General features: G+C 41.7%; 1 protein-coding gene across 1 annotated transcript in view; it reads left to right on the top strand.

Annotated features, from left to right (window-relative positions):
• The first annotated feature begins 394 nt into the window (after positions 1-394).
• Positions 395-18,619, top strand: part of CHST3 (carbohydrate sulfotransferase 3) — a 180,588-nt gene continuing 162,363 nt past the window's right edge. The window contains exon 1 of the mRNA XM_077259277.1: positions 395-724. The gene's annotated coding sequence lies outside the window, so the exon portion shown is untranslated. The remainder of the gene's footprint in view (positions 725-18,619) is intronic.

The raw sequence follows: 18,619 nt of genomic DNA, 5'->3' as shown, positions 1-18,619 counted from the left end.
GATGTGAGGAAGCGGTGTAGTAACACATGAATGCTATTTATTGCAGGCAGCCCTTATTTTAACAAGACTGTGGGGACAGCAGTAAATAATAATCTGCAAAAAAAAAAGCATGCACGTGAAAAAACGAGCGACAGAAAGAAATGACTTTTATTAAAGTACAAGTGTGGAATAGTCAAGCAGTGAACACTTGGTGCTGCTCTGAGACAAAGCTAACAGAGAGGTCGTTGTTCGTAAGGATCCCTGGAGAAGGAAGGGGAGAGGGAAGGAGGTGCTGCTGCTGCTGCTACATCTATGGAGGAGGGGGGAAAAGCAGGATGGGTGTGGAGAAGAAGGAGCTGATGGCTTCAGGGAGGAGAGGGAGACATGAGGGGACACAGAGGGTGGTGAGAGGGGTGGGAGATCCTTACCAAGCTCCTCCTGAGATGATGCACTCCAGCCTCCATTCAGGAGCCACTCACCAACTTCTCACTCAGCTCCTAACTTCATACATTTGGGGATGTTATAAGGATCAGTTAGGAGGAGGATTGTAAAGTGCCTGGTGTGACTTTATAGGAAAGCCTTTACTGAAGGGCTGGGAATACATGTGAGATCCACAAGCTACTGAGATGCCAGCTGTCCTCCTGCTGACTAGAGAACACCCCTGGGCTCAGTATCACCCAGTATGGATCTTAAGTTCACTCTAGCCTGAGTTGTGAGGAAGGAACTGGGCGCTGCGCCTCTCATAGTAAGTACACATTTTACTTCTAGGAAGCTGCAGGAAGAGGGCGATCTGGGATGGCAGAACTTTCCAATCTTCCTACTAGGTTATTTCATCATTATGATAGGTATCCAGCACATATAGAGGCGCCTTGTGCCAAGTTACACATCACCGGCAAAGCTTGGCGTAAAATAACTATATACAGATAGGCAGATAAATCGACAGAGAAGATATCTGATTAATATCACTTCATTATATCTGATAACTGCCATCAGGTTGGCCGTACTTTTTTGAATATATGCACATATTTTTTCTCCATATATTTTAGATCTGATACCAAATTGAACTAAAGCGTTGTAACTGATACCATAATTGATATTTAGTAATTACATTTTGCTTCTTAGCTAAGACATTTATGTTGTTATGTGATGTGTCAGGAATAGTAACAGATCATGATATGTCGGTTGTGAATTTCAGCTGCGGATGTGTAAATTACAGCTAATCAGGTTGATAGCACAATGATTATATAAATTAATGATACAAAGCTAACATCATTACCTGAATTGACAGATTAATTATTCCTGACCGCTGGTTTGACAGCTTCTCATAAAATGCTTCTATTTGGCACCTTGTGATGCCGCCAGCCTGCTTCATGTGATCTGTTACTGGCCATTCACACTTCAGTGAGCAGGGAAATGTGAAACTGATGGCAGAATAGGGACCTTCTATGTGACTGAAAACCTGTCCTATTCATGTGATGCTGCAGTTCTCGAAACCCACAGTCAGATGAATGGGACCATCGCTGACATTTCTGAAATAAATTTGCTCTTTTGAACATTTCTGATTCTTTCAGTGACCTGTAGCCTTGGGAATCCCAAGAGTCATAATGAGGACATTGGAAATTACAATTTTCTGTAATAAAATACATTATGGGGATCTAAGCTCTGTTATCTAGGAAATGTCTAGTTCTTAAATTTGGCTGTAAAAAAGAAGCCCATAATTTATCAAATTAAAAATACCATAAGACGCTTAAAAACTGCTGACATTCTTAGCAAGACAAACTTTTCTAATATCGGCCAAAGTTAGTTTTAGGAAGTAAGGACAGATGTGGCCAGGTGTTCTAGGTAAAGCTGCCTCTGGGCTATATAATATTCTGCGTATATTGAGTCATGTTTTTCTTATGACATTTCGTGTAAAGTTTGAGACGTAGTTTACATCACCCAACTTTCTCAGATGTCTGAATGGTTCGGTGGGAGAATGAATCTCTACATAACTAAGCCATTTAGTCTCCGAGAGCTGGAACAGCAGCAATGTTGGTTCTTCTAAATCAGGTATAACTAATGGCTGTACAAAGTGCAGCTGGACAGAAAAGACCGTTCAAAGAATTATCTTTCTTGAGACTTTTTTTTTTTGCTCTGTAAAAACTGTTCTGTCAACAGCTGTCAGAAAGATGTATAGTATTCACTGGCATTCCTATTACTTTTTTATAGGACCATATTGTTCTTTACAGGGCCTTATATCAATGATGAAGTCTGTGAATTAATGGTGCTATATAAATGGGTAAAATAAAGAAATAAAGTAAAGCATATTGCAAGTGTCTAAAGCCCGGAAAGATCTGTGCTACAGAGAAGTCTGGGCTTCAACGGAGCTCAGGAGATGTTAAAGCTCTTCGCTTACTGTTCACATTCACTTAAAACATGCCAAAAGCAAAAGAGACTTCAAAGCCCCGGGCAATGTAGAGTGTGTGAGTATATCCATGTGTCTGAACCATTCGCATACAGCAGAAGCTCATCTAGCAAAACCCAAAACTGCTGTTTATAACCACAGGAAACAAGTACTACTTCACAGCATGTGTGCGATTGCTTTGCTGCTCCGAAATGTAAAGCAATCAAACACAAGAGCCCTACGGCACAAGAATAAAATATATATGTATTTATATGTATTTACTCTGTCACTGTTTATATGGATTCTTGTGTCTGTGAATAACTATTGTATAAATGGTTCTATAGGTTACTACAAAGAGTTTGCATGGATAGGTTCTAAATCCCGGTATGATGTCTACAGTGTGGCCATCATAGAAAGCGTCAATATCTAGAATATGAGAAAGAGCTGTTCTGTTAGAGCCAGAGTAGTGCTCTTCGGCGCTCCACAGAGGAGCTACTGTGTGAACAGCTGATGACTCAAGTCAAATATCATGAAAAGGTTTTATTATGTACTTTCAGTTCCACATACTGGAGTGATGCATGGCTGGCAGGAGAAAGAATTAATAGGGTTACTATATTAAGACTATGTCGTGCTTAAAGGGAGTCTGTCAGCACCAAATGTCTGTACAAACCAAGCATAGGTGACATAGACCTCATAATAATCCTACCTTTAGTGGACAAATTCATTGCTGCATTTGTCAGAAATATTTTATCATTCATATATGCTAATGAAGTGCTTAGTGCACCCTGGGCGTGGCGGAGCACTTCTGTGCCTCTTCCCAGCTAATTGTTTCTTTTTTTAATCTCTGCCCTCCTCTTTCTTGATCGATAATTGAGCTTTAAGGTCACATTCCCACAATGCGTTTTTGGTGAGTTTTCTACGCTGTGTATTTTCAAAAAATGTAAGTAATCTATTTTACTTAACGGGTGCAGAATATCTGCAACATCAAAAACTCACCAAAAGGCCGTCATGGGAATGTAGCTTCAAAGAGCGAGAAAGGGGCAAGGGTAGATGGAAAAGAAGGTGCACTGTTCTGTTTGGCCATTGCAAAATGGTGCGCGGAGCACCTCATTAGCATTTTTAAATAAAGAACAATTTCTGGAAAACGTAGGAACGAATCTGGACATTTAATGTACGATTTTTGTTAGAGCTGTGCCCCTTGCAAGATGCTCTGCTTGGTTTGAACGTTCTTTTTGTGCTGACTTTAAAAAAATAATTTTCCATAAATTTTGCATAAAAGAGTGGTTGTGTTTCCACATGCAGGCAGTGTTTACATCTACTGGTCCAGTAAATATGTGACCTGTGAAAAAAATTCCAGTTCTTTTAGCTCTGGCACTAAAAATAGGTAATGATGGAAAAGTTTTTGAAGGGAAACTGTCAGCTCTCCGCCGATTTCAAAGCAAAGATGCTTGAGAATAGGTCGTTCATGGAGAATGTGGCTTCTTAGCCGGGTTCATATTAGCGTTTGAGTCTGCAGCGTGGTGCTGTGGACTTCTTTCCTTAGCTCCGCCTACTTCCGCATGTGTCCTGCGTACCTATCTTTAACATGAATAAGACGGTTGTCGAAACACATAGGCTAATGTTGCTGTAGTGTCACATGCTGCCATGTGTTGATGTTCACCGAATATATTTTTTATGGTACACCTATGGAACATTTTTTAATCATGGATAAATAAATTCTAATTTTTTATACAAGTACCTGCACCCCGCTGGATTATTACCCACATGTGCATTTCTGAACCAGTTGCTCGGCTTCCTTCTTTTCCGTGCGGGATTAGATGAGGAGCAGCCAGGACAGGTGAGCTGACTTATTTTTCATATTTGCATATCTTTAACATTGGGTACGCAGGGACATGCGTTGTATGTGAATGCATCCGCGTGCGTCGTTTAGAAGTGCCCTCCGAATGCAACATGTTGCATTTTCTTGCATTCGGCAGGCACATCAAAACGATGCACGCGGATGCATCCGCATACAACGCATGTCCCTGCGTACCCAATGTTAAAGATAGGTATGCAGGAAGCATGCAGAAGTAGGCGGAGCTTAAGGAAAGAAGGGTGGAGCTTAAGGAAAGAGGTCCGCAGCACCACGCTGCAGACTCAAACGCTAATGTAAACTTAGCCTTACTTAACAGATGTGTCAGGAAAGTCGAAATTCCCTCCTAAATTGGAGCACTCGGACTGGGGCTGGGGACACAGAAGGCCAATCATCACTGGCATAGACTGACCTATGCTATTGACTTCCTATAATCATTTAGAATTTTATGAGATGTTAATGACAATGATTCTTAATTTGCATGCCATATTATAGACCCTTGTTGTACAGCGTCGATTACTATGGGCCGATACTGCACCTCTGCGTGTCTTCAATTGGAATAGATGGGAATGGATGCATTACTAAAACAACAATAGTATTGTCAAGGATTCATTTGAAATCTAGTATAAAATAAATGTATGTTCAAAAACATTCCAAATCATAAAGCTATTCACTTCTAAATGCTTGGCTTGTTGATCTATTGATAGCACATAAAGGGTTACACATATTTCCACAAATATAACACTTTCAATAAAGCATGTCAGCCCTCCATTCTTTTTTAGCATTGAATCTTTTGGCAGTATAGCACATAGGTGTGACATTACACTGCACAATGTGTGTAGTTTTCATTATCACTTTGCTACTTGGCTGTGATTTTTGAGTTTCCTCATTAGGATAGTTTAACACTGAATGTCAATCAAGATCTCATTTGCATGTGACAATTGGAGTGGAAATTAGATTCCTTTGTCTAGTTTTTCACTCTAGGGTGTTTTACCCTTAAGTCTTTGGATGATGATCACATCAGCCATCTGTTTGGGATGTTTTACATCAGGGCTGATTTTGATTTGCTATTAGAAACTGCAAATCAAGATTTCTTAAACTTTTTATTTTTTGGACCTCACCAGACATCCCATGCAGATGCCAATTCCTAAAGACTGAAAAAAAATTAACTACAATGGAGCGCCCAACAAATGCCAGACGTTACATCTTCTACTCAAATGTTCACATTAAAATTTTTACATCACGTTTTGCTTATACGAAAGTCCCAAGAGCCAAGATTAAGAATTTGTCAAGAGATTATTAAATAATGATCTATGAACTCTATCCGTTTACTCCAAGTGGTACCTGCACTGCACATAATACCCCCTAGCACCAAATACCACAATACAGCACAAAATACCTTTCCAGAAGTGCCAAACAAATAGCACTGTGCACTGTAAAATACCAGAAACTCACAACCTGAATACATGGCAAGTGAATTAGGACAATTATTAATGCTCATCGTGAGGGAACACAGAGAGAGAATAGGACCTGTCTTCTGGGCCAAAAGTGATGTTTTAGTGATCACCTTCTGGTTCCATGTGTTGGAGCCTCCAGTTATATTATACCATGAGCCCCAAGGCATCCAAGAGATTGGGAAAGAGAATGAGCCTCAAAGTCTCTAGAGGAAAAGGCTGTGACCACTGAGCTATGGACAAACTATTGTGGGCATCTACAAGGGAATCAAGAAATATATTTATACAGGTACCGTATATATATATTGTATTAAGCACTGAGCTAAATTTCCAGCCACCCCTGAGCCCATGACTTGTTGTCATTCTACGGGTCTGCCCCTCATTCTCTGTATCTCACTGACACCCAGTAACCTGCAGCATCAGGAACCAGATAGAGTGCCCATTTGTACTAGGCAATGTATGAATAAAGACACTGCCCCGATACGCCTCTGTTTTATGCAGATGGTCGATAAGGAGCCACAGCACAGCTGCCATGGAAAAGCCATACTAGCTGGAGATGCAATTCCATGCTGACTGTACCTATTGCTAGAGATGGATAGTCTATCCTACCCCAGTCATCTATGCTGCTCCAATTTTGGTGTGAGTCTCACCTGTCATTTTGTCGGATACCTGTGCCTCACCAGCCAATGCGCCATGCCCTGATAGTGAGGTGTCACTTTGGCAAATGCTAGTGCTGAGGGATAAGCATAGAAATTATGGTGCTTTACGTTTACTTCACTTTACCCCATGGATGTGGTATTGTAAGGTCTGAGCCTTAATATAAAATGCAGCCAGTTAAAGGGAACCTAGAGGTGCCTGATTAAGCAAGACGCGGGAGCGCCGCTTATACTCAAGCTTTGCCAGAAACCTTATAGATTTCCCAAACACGGAAACACCGCTTGTTCTCCAGCATTGCCAGATTCCATCTGTGGTATATCAAGACAAGACAATTCATATACAATTGTCACAATATATAAGATATCCCGTATATTTCAAGGATACTATTTGTGCTATATACTTTTATTCACCTTGCTAAGCGACCACAATGTAAAGACTCGGGAAGAGTCGAAACGTTGTCAGTTTGACTTCTGGTGTAATAATTATAGGGGATAACTCAGGAGACTCTTTGCATGGAACAAGACAACTACAGGACACAGTTTTATAAGTGGTAAAGTCTATATTGTCACATGGTGATTCAAACAGGTGCAGAGAGAAACTCAAGTCCACAACACTTGGTGCAAATAATAAACGCAGCTTAGCAGTCTATAGGAAACTTCAGAGAAACAAGCAATCAAGCAGAAAGTCTATGAAGCACAGTTATTCTTGAGGATACTTGACACAAATAAATCCTTGACTTAGTCCAGAAACAGATAGATATGCTTATAAGGCAGTTCAAATCATATCTTAGCTCAACCAGGGAGGCCTGGTTAATAGTCTCAGGTTATTGCAGCAGCAGCAGCTTACATGTCTAGCAAATGCAGGTAAGTAACCACGAGCAGCAGATGAAGGAGGATTACTGGAAGCTTGTGTATGCAGCAGGAACTCAGAGCAGAGTAGCAGGATCACTACACCGGTTCACAGGAGCAGGTGTATAGCCAGGGAGTAATCAGAGGTCAGGATCTGGATGCAAGGCAGAATAATCTAGCACAGACTGAAGGCTGGGGTGGAGTTTTATAGCAGGAAGACAAGTGCACATGAGACCAAAGACGCCATGTTGAAAAAGGGCAGTAATGCACAAAAGGTAAAAAATGTTCAGAGTCCTGACATCTGGTCGCCTACGGCATTGTTGAATACTATGTTCATAGCACTTTAACAAATTATACGTTTGTCACAATATACACTCACCGGCCACTTTATTAGGTACACCATGCTAGTAACGGGTTGGACCCCCTTTTGCCTTCAGAACTGCCTCAATTCTTCGTGGCATAGATTCAACAAGGTGCTGGAAGCATTCCTCAGAGATTTTGGTCCATATTGACATGATGGCATCACACAGTTGCCGCAGATTTGTCGGCTGCACATCCCAAAGATGCTCCATACAAGGCAGGATGGATCCATGCTTTCATGTTGTTTACACCAAATTCTGACCCTACCATCCGAATGTCGCAGCAGAAATCGAGACTCATCAGACCAAGCAACATTTTTCCAATCTTCTACTGTCCAATTTCGATGAGCTTGTACAAATTGTAGCCTCAGTTTCCTGTTCTTAGTTGAAAGGAGTGGTACCCGGTGTGGTCTTCTGCTGCTGTAGCCCATCTGCCTCAAAGTTTGATGCACTGTGTGTTCAGAGATGCTCTTAGGCCTACCTTGGTTGTAACGGGTGGCGATTTGAGTCACTGTTGCCTTTCTATCAGCTCGAACCAGTCTGCCCATTCTCCTCTGACCTCTGGCATCAACAAGGCATTTCCGCCCACAGAACTGCCGCTCACTGGATTTTTTTTCTTTTTCGGACCATTCTCTGTAAACCCTAGAGATGGTTGTGTGTGAAAATCCCAGTAGATCAGCAGTTTCTGAAATACTCAGACCAGCCCTTCTGGCACCAACAACCATGCCACGTTCAAAGGCACTCAAATCACCTTTCTTCCCCATACTGATGCTCGGTTTGAACTGCAGGAGATTGTCTTGACCATGTCTACATGCCTAAATGCACTGAGTTGCCGCCATGTGATTGGCTGATTAGAAATTAAGTGTTAACAAGAAGTTGGACAGGTGTACCTAATAAAGTGGCCGGTGAGTGTATATCCTCAGAGTGTGCGGTGTATTAAACTCATCTCTAGTATATTAGGACTATTCAGTCTTCTACACCAGCACCTCGCCATTCTATTCCTAGTGCACACCATTTTCTCCCCAGTTAAAGGGAACCTGTCAGCCATTTCATGCTGCCTGGACTGCTGGCAGCATGACATACAGCAAGGCTGGCTTATTGCAGGAAGATGTGTAGTACTCTGAAATACTAAAGGTACCTTCACACGAAGCGACGCTGCAGCGATAGCGACAACGATGCCGATCGCTGCAGCGTCGCTGTTTGATCGCTGGAGAGCTGTCACACAGACCGCTCTCCAGCGACCAACGATGCCGAGGTCCCCGGGTAACCAGGGTAAACATCGGGTTGCTAAGCGCAGGGCCGCGCTTAGTAACCCGATGTTTACCCTGGTTACCAGCGTAAAAGTAAAAAAAACAAACAGTACATGCTCACCTGCGCGTCCCCCAGCGTCCGCTTCCTGACACTGACTGAGCTCCGGCCCTAACAGCACAGCGGTGACGTCACTGCTGTGCTTTCACTTTCACTTTAGGGCCGGATCTCAGTCAGAGCAGGAAGCGAACGGCAGGGGACGCGCAGGTGAGCATGTACTGTTTGTTTTTTTTACTTTTACGCTGGTAACCAGGGTAAACATCGGGTTACTAAGCGCGGCCCTGCGCTTGGTAACCCGATGTTTACCCTGGTTACCAGTGTAAAACATCGCTGGTATCGTTGCTTTTGCTTTCAAACACAACGATACACAGCGATCGGACGACCAAATAAAGTTCTGGACTTTATTCAGCGACCAGCGACATCACAGCAGGATCCTGATCGCTGCTGCGTGTCAAACGAAATGATATCGCTAGCCAGGACGCTGCAACGTCACGGATCGCTAGCGATGTCGTTTCGTGTGAAGGTACCTTAAGGTGTTTAGGAGATAACAGGGCAAAAAGACAAGCCTGGCATGGCAGAATAGTCTGCTGGATAGCTTAGTTCAGCTTCTTCTTGCCCAGCTCAGCTTTGCAAACAGATCAAATAGGGAGAGAACTGTAAATTAAGCCAGGCCAGGCAAGGAGAAGCCGGATCTGATCAGTGGACATGGATCTCCATGCCATACTCATTTTCATCTAAGTTTTCTCTGAGAAGCTTCAGTTCTTCAGAGTAGGGCAGCCTCTCTCACATTTCTACTGTTTTCTATGCTAAGCACAATACTATTCTGTCCACCTAAAGCCTCAATGAAACACAGTCTGTGTACGGACAGTGATGTAAGACTGGCCGTGGTTCTCCCGACCCAAACTCAACTGGCTAGTATATACTTATGAGTCAATTTTTGGTCTGTCAATGACCAGTCCATGCATCTCAATCTGTACACAGACTTTGTTTCACAGATGTTTACATGAGGCTTTAAGTGGAAAAACACCACAGAAACAAGAGTCCAAGGTGATTCCGTGTGCTTCATCATACTGAATAGCTCCATTGGGTTTTTTTCTGATCCAATATTCCGGGAATGAGATGGAAAACCCTGATGCAGTGCTTGGCTATAGCTCTGTGTGAGGAGGAAGCCTTTCTGGATTTTATGTTGTCCATGGTTTGGATAGTATAAAATAGCTGACAAGTTCCCTTTAAATACAGTTCCAATACACTCATCGAGATATGGCCGTAAATCTATACACAGGAAAATGAGTTTATTTAAAATATACCACAATTGGTAAGCACTTTTCTTTAGGTTCTGAGGACAGTGGAAACTCCTCCACTATGTTGGTTGGAGGATGATGTAATAAATGCATGTAGAAAAATGTTGATTATCAACTCACATTTTCCAGTATGTTACAAAACCTGCATCAGCTTATCACATTCCGTTAGTATAATTAACCGAACCGCCTGTTTGATTTCTTCATATTTTCTGTATGTTGCTAAGCATCATCTAGATCACATAAACAGTAACAGGAATCAGGATATCTGATATATTTACTCTAGCAATTTTGTTAAAGGCATAAATGTTTTCTAGCAGTAAGGAAGATGAAGTCCTTTATGGCTTTAGATAGCTTCGTTAAGTCAAAGTTTTAAAAATCAGAGTAAGTGATCATTCATAAGTTTTTCCCGTATGAGTGCTATCTGTGTTCTTCACAGATAGCATTTACAACTATCATAATCTATGGGGTAGTTCACTTGTCTGATATTGATCCAAGAGTTAGATCAAATTCAACATTGAAAGTCTACAGATACATGGAATAATCAGACAGCACATAGATGAAGTCCATGTGCTGTCCATTTTCATGAACTAATTGATAGAAGATTGAGAGACCTCCATTGTTTTCTTTTTTTTCAGGCCTGTTCACACTTAAGTATTTGATCAGCATTTAGCAGCAGTGTTCGTATGCCAAAACCAGGAGTGGAACTTACAGAGAAAAACTATAATTGAAAGATTTACACCTGTTCTGTGTTTTCGAGACACTCCTCGTTATTGCATACAAATACTGACTAAATACTGATGAAAAATACTGATGTGTGAATAAGTCTACGTTCACATTAGCGTTCGGCGCCGCAGCGTCGGGCGCCGCAGCGGCGCCGCATGCGTCATGCGCCCCTATATTTAACATGGGGGCGCATGGACATGCGTTGTGCTGCGTTTTGCGACGCATGCGTTTTTTTGGCCGCAAGCGTTGGGCGCAGAGAACGCAGCAAGTTGCATTTTTTTTGCGTCCAACTTTCGGCAAAAAAGGACGCATGCGTCGCAAAACGCAGCGTTTTAGCGTGCGTTTTGTTGCGTTTTTGTTTGCGTTGTGCGTTGCGTCGCCGACGCTGCGGCGCACAACGCAAATGTGAACGTAGCCTAAAGCCTTCATCTGAAAAATACTGATAAGGATCTGACCAAACTCTGATCAAACACACTGATGAAACTCAGATAATTTATTACTGATGTTTTTCCTCTCAGCCCATGGACCCAGAGTTTCATAGAGGTCACATTCACATGTTCAGTATTTGGTCAGTATTTTACCCCAGTATTTATATAAGCCAAAATCAGAAGTGGAACAATCAGAAGAAAAGTGTAATAAAAAACCGTCACCACTTCTGCATTTATCACCCACTCCTGATTTTGGCTTGCAAATACTGATGTAAAATACTGACCAAACAGAGAAAGTATGAACATGGCCTAAAAGCCATCAGGTTTATAAATGGTCCATGAGACGCAGAGCAGGTCCTATACTCATTAGTTTTGTGAACCAGTCTCGGACAATAAACTCAATAGGGTATCATATAAAACAGATGAAACACAGAATACAGACTTTGTACTTCAGTGTTTCATTTGTTTTTCTTCATTTTTTTCAGTTTTTTCTCTGATACACTGTTAAAAGACATAAAACAAAGAAGTTTAGGCATATTCAGTTTTTGAAAACCGATGAGAAAAAAAAATGAAAGCAGCAAAGATGCAAAACACAGGCAAAACAGATAGCATGAAAGAAAAAAAGTCATCATGTAAATGGATGTGTAAATGTGTAAAATACGCAGCATGTTCATTAATTTTGCAGAATTGAGGCAATTCTGCCGCCATAGAGTTGCATAGCAACATAGCATTGCAAAACACTTGGAAAAAAACGCATGAAAAACGTGACAAAAACGCTTGAAAAACGCAACAAAAACACAATAAAATCAGCAAGCGTTTTCCTTGGCAAGAGAGTGTGGATTTGCAGCTGAAAAATCTGCTTCTATTCTGCAACGTGTGCACATAGCCTAAGCCTGCATTCACATTTTTGTTTTCTCATCATTGTGATGTCTGCTTCTACTACTAGGGCAGTTATTGGGGAACTCACAGTGAGTGTATGGTATATACACCTTCAATTCCAGCACATGAAATATATACCTCATTTTTCAGACTATTAGAGGCACTTTTTTCCTCCAAAAATTGGAATATGTACATTCTGTGGCTTTGGATGGGGAAGTGGGGGAGCGTCAGCGGTGAAGCAGTGGGTCACAGGAGGCAGGAGCTAACTAACATGGATAACACCTGTGCCCACTGATAAAGATAAATTAATATTCACTGCTCTCCATGGCCATGGGAGTGGAGAGCAGTGAATATTTATTTCTCTTTAATAATGGACACGCTCTCAAGTGTGCCCGCTACTTAAGGGAATGAGTTTGAATCAAGTGCTTTGAACAGAGCAAGTTCTTGCCATGGAAATGTACTTTCCCACCTCTGAATTTACAAATCCTAGCCTTGGTGTCTGGTTCTCAGAGCAGATCTCCTGTTGTAAATACCTGGTCGCTGCAGGAGGTCCTACTTCAATGGAGGTTAAAGTGTCGTCTCTCTCATTTCCCCAGTTATAATTAGTTTCTTACTTCCCCGGTTATAATTAATTCCATATGATCAATGTGAGGGTGATATGCTCCCTCTTTGGAGATGTCTTTATTGATTTTATTTTTTTATATATGACAGCTCCCCCTTTTGGAAGTGGCATAAGAGACTGATTTACATAGACTGATTTATTGTCTCCCAAGTCCATCTCTTGACAGAAACTCCCTGGATCCTGCAATACCCTTTCCTTCTTGGACTCAGAGATGAGCTGCTCCATGTTGTCACTAAGCACCTCAAGACTGGCATCTATGTGTTGTGCAGTCTGAAAGTCCTGGCTAGAGGTAGCCAGAAGCAACATTAAGGCCCCAACATCACAGGAACCCTCTGGAACTGCTCTGGGTCAGTAACTAGTCCTGTTATCTCTCTGGATGATGAAGGATCAGAAGGCAGAGCATTACCTGCGTTTTGGGCACTCTTACTACAGGTGACAATAGCTAACAGACTGGGGATACTACTTTCCCACCATCCTGACAAGCTGTGGGTACCAGTTTCATACCATCTGGACAGGCTGTGGGACATACTTTCCCACGTCCCCTGGTGCTGGAGCGACCAGTGCCTGAACCTAGTCCCCTGGACCCAGAGTGGCGAAAGGGAGAAGATACAGATTAGATATTAGAAAAATCTTTTTGACAGTGAGGGTGATCAATGAGTGGAACAGGTTTCCACGAAAGGTGGGGAGTTCTCTTTCAATGGAAGTCTTCAGAGGCTGGACAGACACCTGTCTGAGATGGTTTAGTGAATTCTGCATTGAGCAGGAGGTTGGACACTATGACCCATGAGGTTCCTTCCAACTCTAACATTTTATGATTATATGAGTGTTTTGCGTTTTTCTTTTAATTGTTCAGGTTTGTAAAATGCTGGGGAAAAAACTCTTCCAAAACGGTTCGAAACCTCTTCAAGAAACAAAAACCTTGTTAAAAAAAAGTCTGTAGAGAAGAAGCATTTCCTGATACAATTTCCACTGGAAAGCTCTTCATTTTTAAATGTCTGAAAAAAATCTCAGTATGCACATATCTTGAGGCTAAGTTCACACTGAGTTTTTTCAGGAGTTTACATATTCCATCTTGTGTCACTTTGTTTTCATTTCAAAACCTGGCCAATTTACATGTTATCTCTAATCTTTTGGATGGGTGATAACTTTTAATGATAGCAATTATGCTATAAAGGTACGCAATATTTTGCAATGAAAAGTGCATTGAACTCTGTCTTTCCATACAGTTGTGGCCAACAGTCGAATTCATGCCAAGAGGACTTCTTATTTTAGGCATATGTTTGCCCACTAAAGTTTATAGACATGCCGTATTCTTCCTGCGGAACACCACAAATGTGATGTAAATTTAGCTGCTCTACTCCACGTAGAAAATGTAGTCAGTGGGGAAATGCCAAAAAACAGAAATAAATTAATCAAGTCCCTTTAAAATCCACATAGGCACATAACCCTACAGGTGCACATTTGTATATTTTTATATTTCTAGCCGCTTTTGCTTAGCATTACTGCCAGACATTTTGCTGCTTGTTTTTAGAATTCGGAACATTCCTACCTACGTTTGCTTTGCAGCCTCCACTTCCTCCCGTAGTCTATGTATGATTATCACTGGCCCCTACAGTTTCCCGTCAATGCTAATCATGTGTTAGGGCATGTGCACTTTACATTTTGTGCCTTGCTTGTATCTAGGATTACCCATATATACAATGTGGCGTTATTCATTCCACACTATATGGCTGCCTTTCTTCTTTCATACACAGATTTGCCATATTGGAACCTTTTTCTTCCAATTACCCCGGCCATTGTAACAATAGCACTTGTAGTCCTTTGATAGTTTGCCGTTTACCACATACAATGTACAATTGTGCTTTGAATATCTTTTATCATTTATATTCTTATTTTTCCTGTGGATAAAAGCTTCTTTTAAACTTCAAAAAATCCTGCTGAATCTATTTCCTCCTATTTGCTAATGCCATTCATAGCAAAGGAAGGAAAACTGCATTGTGAAATGTAAAGGATCCTTGAATTAATGGCCGGGATCCCTGCCGTGAGCAGATTCTGGCCAACAAATTCCAGCTGCAGAATTCAAATCAAAAATTCACAATGGCCTTTTTAATGCTGACATGAATAAGAACTCTTCAAAGCCCACACTTTGGTTGAGATCAGTTCATTAATAATTAATGTGGTGCGGGTGGTATTGATTACACCACCAGAAAGTCAATTAGATGGAAATCCTGATGCCCTGCATTGGTAGATGCACAATAAGTAATATAAAAGATTTAGCATGGAGTATCAATTATGCAAGTACCATATGACAACTTTTGAAGCAGGTTTCATAAAATTATGGCAATAACAGCATTTTAATAGCAGCATTTGAATATCTCCTTACTTTTGGATATACAATTCTGCTGGTTACAAAAAATATACTTTTTATTTTTTTTATTTTTTTTATACTTGAAAGCAGACTTCAATTGATCAGAAAAAGACGCCTTTATTACACACAATATCATATATTCACTTGCTGACCTGCAATATTAGCTCCTTGTTTCCCTGCTTACTCTTTGCTGCTGTGATCTGTGGTCATAAATCAGCTGAGAGGAGCTGAAAAAGACAGATAATAAAGTTAAAAAGTCTCCCATTGCACCAAAAGAACAAGCGCAATGATCAGTTCTCACGTAACCTAGTCTACTACCATCAATAGGCAACAACACAACGCAAAGACTATAGAGGGCTAATAGTGCACCATTTTTATCGCAACCCATTTGCAATAATTATTTTTTGCCAAAAGTATGAAAAAAAAGAATTGACCCCAGAAACTGGACAACTGCTTTCAAAGGGTGACAAAGCCTTTTAAAACTGTTATCCTGTCCATAGGATAGGCTATAAATATTGTATTTGTGGAGGACTGACTCTTATCACATTGCCATGGGATAACTCATGCTAGAGAGCACAGTGGTAAGCAGAATGAAGACGGTGCGTGATGTTAAAGTTTGTTAATAAGTGCAGTTCCTCTGTGCTGTACTATATTATCTCTTTGTAAAAAGATATCCCATAAGCACATGTTCATCATTGGGTAAGGGGCTAGAGGCTGATGTCCCCCCATAAGCTAGTAATACCGCAACATCAGGCGGTGGAGTACTCTGGAAAACTTGCACATAACAGAGCAGAAATTGGAGTAACCATAAACCACCAATAAGGTTAAAACAAGATTATTTGTTAGGAAAAAGTTCATTAAAAATAGCCAAACTGTAACAATATGTCAAACTAAGAAGGATTAATAGACAGAGGTCCACCAAACCAATCCAAAGTATCAAGCAGTAAATGGTATATACTAGATCTATACACCCAGTCACTGTATGTAATAAAGACCTAATAGGCATAGAATGAGGCAAGAGACCGGTTTATAGGTTGTAATGCTTACCCATAGTGCAGGAGGGAGAGGAGACTTGGTGGGGCTCTGCTAGCACTGTCCCGACGCACGTTTTGCTTGCAGCTTTTTCAAGGGGCGGTTTGACACTTATGGAGCGCCCCCACGTCAGGGCAGTGGGGTACTCGGCACCGGGTCCTTCTCGGTTCTGGGGATGTCACGGTGGCCCGACCCGGTCCGTGGCCCTTTGAGGGGAATCCAGTTAAAGGGGTAGTTTGTACGGTGTTCGTGACGTCACCTGTGGTGTTCGGTCAGGGTGACCGACACTGCTAGGGGTCCGCTGGGGTGATAGAATGGCAGCTAGATGGTGTACCTTCCCACAGGTGAAGTGTATCCCCAGGGCTTCCCAGATGTGTGGGTGGTGATGGTGGACGATGTAAGGCGCAATGAATAACGAGGACACAAGGTTGCAGTCTCTTTACCTTTTACTGAAGACTTCAGCGTCCACAGTCCAGAGTACGGATCGCAGGGCTGGCAGAGTCCTGCCGGTCCGTAGGTATATCCAGAGCTTCCTTGTGCAGGTGGAAGTCAGTAGCCTTCCTACTAGCGCCTGTGTGTTGTAGTACCTCCCTGCTGAGCACCACAGGATAGTCCTCACAACTTTCGTAGATGTTTCTGATGTTCTCTCTCTCTGTCCCCCAGATGGTATGGATAGGACAACCCGTATGACGGGGTAGGCCTGGAGCTTATTTATAGGGACCCTAGAGACGCCCCTCTCCCACAATTTGCCTCTGTGTCTTCTTAGGTATTAAGGTCGGGCAACCAACTTGGAATTGACTGTCCTGCCGGTCTCTGAAGTAATGCGTAGAGCCTATTACTCCCTCGGTGTTCCGGCCACCGGCTACGCGCCTCAGAAGGAGGCTGCCGATCTTGGGGCAGGACTCCTCCCGGTATTATCTCCTTGTGCTGTGATCTCGTTTCTCACTCTCCACAGTGCAATTTGCTTTGTGTCCTTTCTTAGGATGCTGCCGCAATAGGTGCAGGCGCAGCTCCGTAACGTTCTGTCTCGTGTTATGTCTCTGTCAGGATCCCACCCCTGACAGCGACCCTCTGTCTGCAGCTCAGATGTTCCTCCGTCTCCCCCTGTCTGCCTGACAGGTCCTCTCTGGGTCAAACCCAGGCAGCTTCTGACTAACTTCCTATCCAACCCACCAGTTTTACCCGAGTGTGAGGAGTGGCCTAGTAAATAGAACCTTTGCTCCCCCTGGTGGACTGGAGTGTGAAGTGTAATGTGTGACTGTGACACCTGGTCAGGTGAACTCCTTTAGTACAATCAGACGTAACATCACTCCCCTGGTGGAAGAGTGACATTACTGCAACGACCAGGACTCTGGGGCGCTGCACTTACACTGTTTGATGACTATTTTTAATGAACTTTTTCTAACACATATTCTTGCTTTAATCTTATTGGTGGTTTATGGTTACTCCAATTTCTCCTTTGTTACGAGTACATTATCCTTTAGGTTTGGTTTGCTTATGTCAGTTCTTTGATGTGATCCTCAGATGATAAAGCTATGGTTGATTTACATCCCTAGTAATACACTTCATTCTCCCACAATGTATGAACGCTGAATGATTATGCTGGAATCTGTAGCACCTGATCCATCAGACAGTGAACAATTGATATATATTTCATTCCCAAGTATCAACAAAGTTATAAAATAAGCTAACGGTAAGCATTTTAAATCTGTATATTCTGCAAAAACCAAATGCGACAGTTATAATGTTTTCTGTGATTTATGAGTCACTTTATTAAGTTAGAATTATGTACTTATATCTTTGTTGATGATTTAATGGTAAGTGAATACAGAGGGGTCTGATCTGCAAATCAATTTTATTTGCTTGTCTTAGCAACACTTGTACAATTGGTATTCTTACAAAAAGCAAATCGTCCATCTCGAGCACACATCGATCTCATAGTAATAGTGAATGGTAACATCTGGCTAATACATTGATTTTGCAAATTTGCAATTTAATTTGTTTAACTGTGATGATGTTTGCAAAATCAATTTACCAGCAGTTTATCCCAATAAAGTCATATCTGCTTGTGTTCAGCATTCAATAATGCCATAAGGGATGGATTAAATGGAGAAAGGACACCTCTGCCATTTATACTATGGCAGTGTATTTTTATACCTTATCCAACTGAATAATTCACAGGCAGATGGAACATATAGAACTTCACGTAGGGTTCTGAGGCATAATATTACATATGTTTGGTGTTGGGCGTGGACAGATTGCATAAGTAACTGTCACATTTGATAGATTCTGATGGAAATTAGATAAATGGAATAGCTTAAATTAGCATTTTATGTGCTAACACATTTTTTATAGCTGATTTGGTAATTGACCATATTATATTCCAAGTTACTAACCAAAGCCTAAGGCGCGGGAATGAGGAGAAC

This window comes from Ranitomeya variabilis, chromosome 4, assembly GCF_051348905.1.
Source record: "Ranitomeya variabilis isolate aRanVar5 chromosome 4, aRanVar5.hap1, whole genome shotgun sequence".
Lineage (NCBI taxonomy): Eukaryota > Metazoa > Chordata > Amphibia > Anura > Dendrobatidae > Ranitomeya > Ranitomeya variabilis.
The sequence above is the reverse complement of the archived record's forward strand: the minus strand, read 5'-3'. Positions and strand labels throughout refer to the sequence as shown.